This window comes from Cucurbita pepo, chromosome 10 (assembly GCF_057944985.1).
Source record: "Cucurbita pepo subsp. pepo isolate OVF chromosome 10, ASM5794498v1, whole genome shotgun sequence".
Lineage (NCBI taxonomy): Eukaryota > Viridiplantae > Streptophyta > Magnoliopsida > Cucurbitales > Cucurbitaceae > Cucurbita > Cucurbita pepo.
The window spans coordinates 16,323,692-16,334,762 of NC_141807.1; the positions used below are offsets into that span (position 1 = coordinate 16,323,692).

The 11,071-nt window shown below is 36.3% G+C and overlaps 1 non-coding gene across 1 annotated transcript; it reads left to right on the forward strand.

Annotated features, from left to right (window-relative positions):
- The first annotated feature begins 3,939 nt into the window (after positions 1-3,939).
- On the forward strand, positions 3,940-4,012 carry TRNAC-GCA (transfer RNA cysteine (anticodon GCA)). The gene has a single exon. It is a non-coding gene; the product is annotated as a tRNA-Cys (tRNA).
- The last annotated feature ends 7,059 nt before the right edge of the window (positions 4,013-11,071 follow it).

The following is an 11,071-nucleotide window of genomic DNA, read 5'->3' on the forward strand; positions in this document are numbered from 1 at the left end:
TATAATGAATTAGTGGAAATAACATGTGATTATTCATTTTTTATGTTATTTGGGATCACTTAGTTCATTTTTTATGTTATTTGGGATCACTTAGTTGGGATTATAACACCTTATAGTTTAGTTGATTATTATTTCTATTTAAAATATAATGAATTAGTGGAAATAGCTTTACTTATGAATTTTTATTTTTAACGTTAGCAGGGATAGCTCAGTTGGGAGAGTGTCAAACTAAAGATTTGAAGGTGACCATGTAACCGATGATTATTGTTGAAATAGCTAACTTTTTTTTTTAGTGATTTTATTTGATTTTATTTCAATTTTGTCAAACTCACTCCGGTGCTCATCTCAATCATTTCAGCCTTGTTGGCGTTCAATAACAATCATTTCAGCCTTGTTGGCGTTCAATAACAATCATTTCAGCCTTGTTGGCGTTCAATAACAATCATTTCAGCACCATTGAACTTGACCATTATAGTGCCTCTCAAACGTAGGTAAAGTTTAAATTCGGGTCTTCTTGTCAAACTCACTCGGGTGCTCATCTCAACCATGATGGCATTCAACAAGAGAGACCTCGAAAATATCCGGATTATCGCATTAACCATTTGAATCACCTCAACCCCACTCGTTGAAATTGAAACAAATATCTATAACATAACACTAACATAAGTATGATGTCCATAAAAGTCTTTAATCTGAGATACTATTGAACTTGACCATTAAAGTTTAAATATAATCGGTGACAAAAGATGAAACTATAAAATAAAAAGAAATAAGAAAATAATATTCAATTTCAGAGAATCAACCCAGAATCTCCTAGGTGAAAGCCAAATATCCAAACCGTTGGACAACAATGAATTTTTGGTGTAGTTGTCCTAAAGTCTTTTGTCTAATAGCTGAAGAGTTTTACTATGATGTTTTGGGTAATGTCTAACTCTTCGACACGTCCTTTCATGTGTGTGATAGAGTTCTCAGAGTTACCGCGACGTTTCGAGCTGTTTGATCGTGTGGCTCTTTCTTCAAAAGGGTCAACATCAAACGTCAGGTCTTTGATTGGCAACCCATCCAGAGGAGCGTCGATTGCATCGATTCCATCAACAGTCTTCCCATGAGTTTATGGTGCATGACCCATTTTTTATACCATTCACCTTCGAGCGCCAACATAGTTTTGCATCGTCCATGAGATGCATTGCGACCAACGTAACTCTTAGGTCCTATGAGCAAGTTCCAGTAACCTTCAAGTATTGTTCTACGTCAAAAAATAAAGCTTTTTAATTCCTTAGCATCCCGATTTCCATTTAAGGGGTTGTGTTCTTGGATTTTAAGTTTGTTAAGCCCACATGAACTTGGCTTGAGGTATGGTTCTCTACTGCCAAACTTGTCAAACTCACTCGGGTGCTCATCTCAACCATGATGTCGTTCAACAAGAGAGACCTCGAAAACGACTGGATTATCGCCTTAACCATTTGAATCACCTACTCATCTCAACCATGATGTCGTTCAACAAGAGAGACCTCGAAAACGACTGAATTATCGCATTAACCATTTGAAATTGAACAAAATATCTATAACATAACTCGAACAAAGGTACGAAGCTCATAAAAGTCTTTTTAATCTAAGATAGAAACTGTAAAATAAAATGAAATAACCCGGGTCTCCTGGGTGAAAGCCAGATATCCTAACCGCTGGACGACAATGGATTTTTGGTGTAGATGTCCTGAAGTCTTTTGTCAGATCGCTGAAGAGTTTTAGCATGATCTTTTGCTTAATGTCTAACTCTTCTACACGTCCTTCCCTGTGTGTGTTAGAGTTCTCAGGGCTACCGCAAAGTTTCGAGCTGTTCGATTGTGTAACTCTTTCTTCAAAAGAGTCAACATCAAACGTCAGGTCTTTAATTGGCAACCCATCAAGGGGAGCGTCGATTGCATCGATTCCATCAACGGTCTTCCCATGAGTTTATGGTGCATGACCCATTTTTTATATCATCCACCTTGTTGCGCCACCGTCCATGAAATGCATTGTGGCCAACGTAACTCTTAATTCCTATGAACAAGTTCCTGTAACCTTCAAGTATTGTTCTACGTCAAAAATAAAGTTTTTTAATTCGTTAGCATTCCGGTTCCCATTTAAGGGTTTCTATTTTTGGATTTTCAGTTTGTTAAGCCCAACATGAGCTTGGCTTGGGGTGTGGTTCTCTACGACCCTCCTTATCAAACTCACTCTGGTGCTCATCTAAGTCATCTCAGCCATGATGGCGTTCAACAAAAGAGACCTTGAAAATGACCGGATTATCACATTAACCATTTGAATGACCTCAACCTCACTTGTTGAAATTGAACAAAATATCTATGACATAACACTATTAAAGTTCAAAGTTCATAAAAGTCTTTTTAATCTAGGATACTATTGAACTTGACCATTATAGTGCCTCTCAAACCAAGTTCATAAAAGTCTTTTAAATTTAAGATACTATTGAACTCATCCATTATAGTGCTTCTCAAACCTAGGTAAAGTTTAAATATAATTGGTGACAAAGATGAAACTATAAAATAAAAGAAATAAGAAAATAAAATTTCATTGTCGAGAATCAAACTCAGGTCTCCTCGATGAAAGCCAGATCTTCTGTGTAATGTCTAACTCTTCGACACGTTTTTTTATGTGTGTGATAGAGTTCTCAGAGCTACCGCCACGTTTCTTGTTGTTCGATCCTGTGGCTCTTTCTTCAAAAGAGTCAACATCAAACATTAGGTCTTTGATTGGAAACCCATCCAGGGGAGCGCCGATTGCTTCAATTCCATCAATGGTCTTCCCACGATTTTTTGGTGCATGACCAGTTTTTTATACAATTCACCTTCAAGCGCCACCATAGTTTTGCATCGTCCACGAGATGCATCGTGGGCCAATGTAACTCTCAAGTCCTCTCAGCAAGTTCCTATAGTCTTGAAGTTTAATATCAAAACATATTAACGTATTTGATATTTTAAATATTAAAATAATTGATGTGTATCATAAACATTAAATAAAAATATATATTAGAAATTTGAATGAGATTCATATTAGTTAAACATATATTATGATATTCTACCACATTTTAATATTATTTAAATAAGATATTATATCTTAATGTATTAGGTATTCAAATATATAATTTGACAAAAATTATCACAAGTTCACTGTAAATAGAACCCTATGGTTAAGTCAAAAAGCATCAAACACTAAATACTGTAACATTTTAGGTGATATTTTGCAGAGGAAGCTGATAAAGTCTTCAAAGAGCATGTGGTCATGTCTGACATTTTAGGTTAACAACATGGTGAAAAGAAACCAGAAATTATGATACTGGTAATTAACTACAAACCTTTGACTAAGGTTTTAGAATAAATAAGATATCCAATCCAAAACAAAAATGATTTGATAAAAAGAATTTAGAGTCAAATGTTTTTATAAAATTCGACATGAAATTGGGATTACAGAAAATTCTAATTTCCTAAAATGACAAATATAAAATAGCACTTATGTCCAATTTAGAAAATATGAGAGGAACGTCATGCCATTTAGGCTAAAAAAACGCTCCATCCGAATTTCAGAAGATTATGAATGATATTTTCAATCCTTTCAAAAAAATTTGATAGTTTATATTAATGATGTGTTGATATTTTCTAAAACCATTAATGTCAACACTTTAAACATCTACATCCATTCATTAATGTAATCAAAAGAAAACAACTAGTTGTGTTCATACCCAAAAAATCAAATAATATCAAACTCAGATCCATTTTTTTGGATTTTAAATTTATTTAGGCCTTATTAAAACCCATCCAATGGTCTTTGTCTCAAACTTTGGTGATGACGTATCCTAGAAAAGCTTTTGGACAGACACTTTTTACACTTTTGGACTGATACTCTATAGAAGGGGTCACTAAGGTTAAAATTATGAAAAATGGGTCCATAGCTCAGTGGTAGAGCATATGATTGCAGATCAAGAGGTCATCAGTTCGAATCTGGTTTGGGCCCTTTTATTTTGGACAGACACTTTGTTCGATTTACTCCCGACCATAGAGTGTCTAAAGGAAAAGAAATAAGACTAAGCACCCACTGTGAACATGTTTATTTTGGACAGACACTTTGTTCGATTTACTCCCGACCATAGAGTGTCTAAAGGAAAAGAAATAAGACTAAGCGACTATTTTGGACAGACACTTTGTTCGATTTACTCCCGACCATAGAGTGTCTAAAGGAAAAGAAATAAGACTAAGCACCCACTGTGAACATGGTTAAAAACTTAGCACCACTATTCTCGGCACCACTATTCTCGGACAAGAACCCCTGTGAACATGGTTAAAAACTTAGCACCACTATTCTCGGACAAGAACCAAGAAATTATTAAGAAAATTGTGTGGTCTTAGCGCCACTATATAATATAGTAGAGAAATAAAAAAATGTTACCCTCATTTGTGTGGTGTTATGCCATAAGTGATCAATGGCTCCTTATAATTTTACCTTTTAAGGTTGTAAATATTTGTGGGTTTTAAGCACTTTTCTCTTGTACTCCTTATAATTTTACCTTTTAAGGTTGTAAATATTTGTGCACGGGTGACTATTATGATTATCAGTCAACTGAGTTAAGTGTTAATAAATTTTGAAGATGAAATTAAAGTATTAATTCTGATGTCAACTTTACCTGAGTTTTGGGATATTGTTATTAATGAGATTCAATCTAATGCCATTAGTAATTCACAATGATAATATTCAAAATACTTGACAAAAAAGAATGGTCAACATAAGATATTTGAAACAAATAAATATTTTGTCCTCTATGATATATCAAATCACTCATTTGAAATTCCTTAATAATAAACGTGAAGTCTTACATCTTTTATAGAAAAAAGTTCCTTAAATAGAAATCTTATTAGATACTTCTAAGCATTTAGAGATCAACTAGACACAAAGTAGAAGCAATAATGGAGGGTTTGCAATAATATAGTTTTCACCCCTTGTTTCCTGATAATGGAGGGTTTGTAATAATATAGTTTTCACCCATTATTGTTTCCTGTTAAGCAATAATGGAGTGAATATTGATATAATATGGTTTTCTGTTAAGTTTTGCATGGAAGAAAGAAAGACTGGATGTAAAGTATTATTTGAATTTGTTTATAATATACAACAATATATAAATTAATTATAAGAAATATATAAAATTACATGTTCTCCAAGAGGTTCAATCAACACTGGAGGGTTACTTTTGCAATCACTCTAAAGGTGCTCAAGATCACAACGAGTTAGATAAAACAGCTCTAGAACATTGAATCCAGTAACTTCAGTTTGACTCGTGATTGAATCTCTCTTCTTGTGGAATCTGCATAAAATAGGAAAACCATTCCAAAATCAATTTTTACAAGGGGTTCTATGGTGTAGTGGTTAGCACTTTGGACTTTGAATCCAACGACCTTGGTTCAACTCTTGATAGGACCTTTTTAAGAAACCTTGATGCGAAAACACAGAATAAGGAACGACAACACAAGACATTTTAAAACAAAAGGGTGTTACCTAGCATTCGATGCGAAAACACAAATTTTCTCGAGGCATAAGGTGTAACATTCTTGAGTTATTCCGAACATGCTCCGCTATCATTTGAACCCATAATAACTAGCATGAGTTTTAGGTTCCGAACTTGCTCCAAACAACTTGAAATCTTGAATTTATTCTCATGTCATATAAAATAGACTCTTGCAGAAAATAGTTGGTAATTTGGAGCATGTCTAAAACCTTGAGCTAGGATATGACTTCTTGTTTTGTTTGGAGCATGTCTAAACCTTGAGCTAGGATATGACTTCTTGTTTCGTTTTCAGGAACTAAACCTTAGAGGTTGTCATGTCATGCATCGTATTTTAACCATGAAAACTCTTGCGAAGTAACTCTTAATTTTCTCCCCATGAGTGCATAGGTGGCGTTGTCATAATCGTGGCATCCTGCTAGCAAATCGTGGTGCAGGGTGTCACAACCTTACTATGAAGAGAGTAGGTTGTGACCCTCATGCCATGACAAGCAAAGGGGCGTCCCTCAAGAGACGCCCATCCGGCCATATGCGGGCCAACGTAGAAGAATGCCATGATGCGATCGAGGAGGACGATGCATCATCCAACACACCACCACGCAAAGTGGGTATTGAAGACATGTTGAGACACAAGCATAACAGAGACATCAGCATAGACATGAAGGACAAGATAGGCTTGTTGAAGGGCCGGGTAGGGCCCCGGGCCTTAACCTCAAAAGTCGAGGTTTCGGAAGGAATTTGGTCATGCGGTTCGGGAGTTAAGTCCGTCCATATGAAATATGAATGCTCGCCAAGTTTGGTGTCGATCGGACATTGGACGGACAATGCACGACACCGTATGACACCTCACGAAAATCATGTCTACTCCTGGTAGAATGAAAATGGCTCAAAATGTACTATAGGGGGTACCATGGTGTTAGCTCTCCACCACCCCTGGGCCCTGTGGCCTAAGTGAGCTACCCTGTGGCACATACGTGTGTCACAGTGTGGGCGAGCGTGCCGAGACGAGTGTCTCGGGCGACTTCCTTTGAAATGGGTTTTTGAAGGACAGTACCGGACGGCACGGGTGTGCCGGTATTCCGCCCTAGCCCGCGTGTTGGAGGTTGCTACATACACCCGCTATCCGGTACGGTATCCGTAAATGACTCGGCATGGGCACGGGAGGGCCTATGCCTCGATAGAACCCGGATGGATGGATGTTCGGGAAGTCCCGATGAGATGAACGACACGCGGGCCCATTCTCGATGGCACGACTGAACGAGTTATGATGGCCGACGACATCCCGAGACTCGGGATGGCGTCAAGACATATGGACCCCGTCGATGGGGATCGAGATGGCAAGATGAGATGCGACGTTGTATTGAGAGACCTTGGCCCGAGTAGAGGCAAGGTCGAGCCGAATGAGTTGGCCTAGCGTAGAGGCAAGTCGGATGTGTCGCAGACGATTGAACATACACGCACAGGCGGCGTGTGTGGTTGGACAAGCTTGGATTCCGCACAAGCGATGTTCGATTGGCGAGGACAAACCTCGCCTAAGGTCCGACGAAGCCACAAAGCCGGGGCGAAAAATATATATGGGGCTTAATTCCCCTTAAGGCTGGTCGTGAGCGTGTATAGATCACGACGCCACACGGTCAAGAACTTAGGACCGTGACACAGGGCATCTCATTTAGGTGAGGGAGATAATAAGTTCATCATGGAATCCTGCTCATGGTACATATACCAAAGCATCCCACCTAAAGAGAAATAGGGGCCTCGCGGCAGTGATGAGCATTTTCTCCCATATCTTTGTTTCGCTAACTAAAGTTTTCCAATAACTCCCAAACTTCATTACCTTATATAACCTCTCGGAATAAGGATTCATACAACATTTCATAAAATAAGATCTACTGAGAAAACTCGAGAAAAGGTCAAATTTTGAGTTGACTTGGACAGTTTAGTTGAACTGGACGTATCATCGTTTTCTTCCTCTGAAAAGGAAGAATATGCGCATTTTTCGCATCGCCGCCATCTGAAACTCGGCCTGTACAGCCACATTTACAGCGTTTCTCTCCTCGATTTCTTCGTGAAACTTAAAGATGGATGTTACAAGAAAGAGTTAGGGATTTATTTGATAACTTCTCGTGGATCGTAGCCTAAGATATTCGTTACCAAAGTTCATCCAAAATCTGATTTATCGCTGGAGATAAAACAAAGGATTTCTTATTGGGTAGCCGATTCTAGGGGTTTCAAGGCCTTATTTCTTCATTGAACCCCTTCCATGTCCTATCTTCAGGCTAAAGGAATTGGTTTGGAGGAACGTCTTTGAGTGTAGGACCTAAATTTCTAAAAATTGTTCTCGGTATGCAACTCACTCGAAACGCCAGATTTTCGACCTCATGGGTAGCTTGTTCTACGATGTCTCAACTCTCGATTCCTTCATCAGGTTTACTCAACTTCTTTCTCTGAAGCTAGATGAACCTTAATTTCAAGGAAAAGAGATTGTAGATAGGAATTTTGACTCTTATCCCCAATTTAATTTCGAAACCTATTTCCTTCAATTTGACACGCTCTCGAGGGTATTTTTCTTCGTGGTCTTCTATGGAAGCATTCCTTGGAGGTGCAGAAACTGATTGGAATTATTCTTGCTCGATGAGTCATCATGTATCCTCAGATTGGATTTCCATGTTTTTCTTGAAGTTCTTCAATGGCGGATTGAATTGGTGGAATGGTTTCTAGGCACTTTCAGCACTCTATTCCTTCATAGAACTCGTGGGTAATCTTGTTGAGAAACTGTAGGAATAAGTTTGAAGAGAAATGGTGGAGGATTGCTCTCGAATTTGGAAGAAATCTGAGAGTAGGAGACCGATAATCTAAATGCTTATTGCCTTCGATTTGGGGATCGACCTTTCTCGATTCTTATTCTGTATTGTTGCTCCTACTTCAGACTTTATAGGAGGAGCTTAAAACGACATTGAGAGCTCCAGATTCTTTGTTATTTAGAAGTTTGAAGAGAAATGGTGGAGGATTGCTCTCGAATTTGGAAGAAATCTGAGAGTAGGAGACCCATAATCTAAACTCCGATCATAGCCTTACCGACCTTGGCTTTGAATACTAGTCGTTGGATGTGATGATCCATGCGTGTTCGTTCTAGATCATATCAAATTTTGGAGGAGATCCAACGTTTGAGATTTGAGTTCGAAAGATTTTTTCCGGATGGTCACGGTAGATGCTCTAATTCGAATTAGAGTGGCATTTCTGTAACTATCCATTCTTCCAGAGGTATTTTTGTAATCTGCCACTTTTCGAATATTTTATTATTATTTTTCTCGAAAAATCCATAATTTTTCTACAAATTTCTCATCCGTCTTTTATCATTTTTCCCTTTTTTCTGAATCTTGAAATTTCTTCTAGATAAGGAATTACAAATCGGGAAAGATTCTTGATAATTGATAAAATGACTTTTTTGTCCTTTTGATTTACTTTTTCCTTTCCAATTCTTTTCAAAAGGCCTTTTAACTCCTTGCAATCACTTGTTAAGGTACACGAGTGACTTGACTAAGTCCTTTGTTCTTGCTTAATCCTTTAATTTTTTTCCTTTCTATCCTTTGGGTCTTTCATGAGTGGCTTATTCTTATCGAAGAGAATTTCCTTCATTTTTGGGGTGTTACATATACATACTCAACACAAAATAAGAAGCACACTCAAAAGAAGCACAAAAAATACTAGATTAAAAATAGAGTTTAGTCCATGGCCCACACTCCAAAGTCCGCTCTCATCCATGACCAACTCTTATTTACTTGAAAAAAAAAATGATAAACATGAAGTGAGTAAAACTTAGTAAGTAGTCTACTAGTAGGTTCTTAATCGCGACCTTAAGCTAGGATATTACTTCTTGTTATGTTTTCAGGATCTTATGCTGATCTTGAAAACCTTCCCCTAAACTAACCTTCAATCTTGTCCCCATGAACACAATTTTCTCCCCCCTCTATCTTTTTTAAACACTTTTGAAAGTTAAAGAGTAGTTTTGAAGATTTTATTTATTTATTTATTTATTTATTTATTTATTTTTGAAAATTCAACCATATATTTTTTTTTTAAATTATGAGTATTTTTTTTTTTTTAGATAAAAGTGCAAAGTTCAATGGTATTTTTATTGATTTAGATTATAATTTAAAAAAGATACAAATTTTTTTGTTGATTAAGTTAATATTAATTTTATTAAAATACATAACACCACATCAAAATTAATTTATTCCTACTAAAATTAAAACTAAAAAATCAATTTATTTTAAAACTAAAAAGTATACTCTGTTTGACTAAAACATCCCTTATCCTAACTATAAAGAATTTAATTCCAAGCTCTCTTCTAATAGACAAACGTTTTATTAACCTCTATTGTAAGATTTCACTTCATCAATTTAAGTAGCGTTCAACTATAAATATCGAATTTTAAAGTATTCCTCGGCAAAGTAAATCTGTTGAAACTATCTATCAAAGGTGTTCCATAATGAGTTGTGGAGAAGTGTTTCCTTTAATTCAAATTTCAATTAAGGATGTCAATGACAAAAAAATGCAACAGGCTAGAAGGTTTGTAGTGGAAGAAAATAACAAGAGTCATGGACATCGTTTCGTTTACAAGCTGTATCATGTGTCTTATTCATGGTTATATAATCTCATTTAATTGGTGCACCTTTCACATCAGAGACATTTGTGCCTTAAGCCGAGCTCTCTGCAATAGCGAACTTATTAAAAACTCTTTGCTTGCTGCAACATTTGCTTGACATAATTGGACCAAAGGACGGTATGGACGACCATAGCTCACTGTATTTGTCTTCAATCATGAAGTGTGACGTCGGATCTTTGTGCATACCATATTCATTAACTATAACATGGCAATAAAATTTTTATGTTTTGACTGGGCATAGCATATTTTGTTGTTCTTGTATATCTTTAGTTACTTGTGATTAAAGCAAAGAAGTATAGACATGGTTTCCAACCAACCCTTCCTTTAAAGTTAGTTCGACTAATGAGTTTTTGTTATCATTTTATTGTTAACCCTTCCACTCGATTTTGTGTTATGATATCATATAGGGAATGAGAAACGACCTTACTTGGACAAAATTATATACTGTTTGATAATTATTGTTGATAACAAAGATAAATTTAATTATAAGCATTTTAAGTTCAAAAGTAACAAATTACTTGTAAACTTTTACTTATAATCTTCGTATTCTTTATATAGCAATAAGGAAGGGAGGGATAGAAAAGATACTCATAATATCATTATGACTATGCCATATTTCATTAATAAAAGAGAGTAATACATCCACAAACACACACATATATATTTCGAGAGAGAGAGAGGGCTTATTATAAGTAGAGATAGCATTCTAGTAGTTGTATTGCTACTTGTGGACAAGGAACTCGAGAACTTCTTTAAAAGATGAGAGCTTATGAGTAGGTGGCGATGGATATATCACATGCACAAAAAGAAAGTTCTGCACCTTTGTAATAAAAGACCAAGGAATATCATCGTTA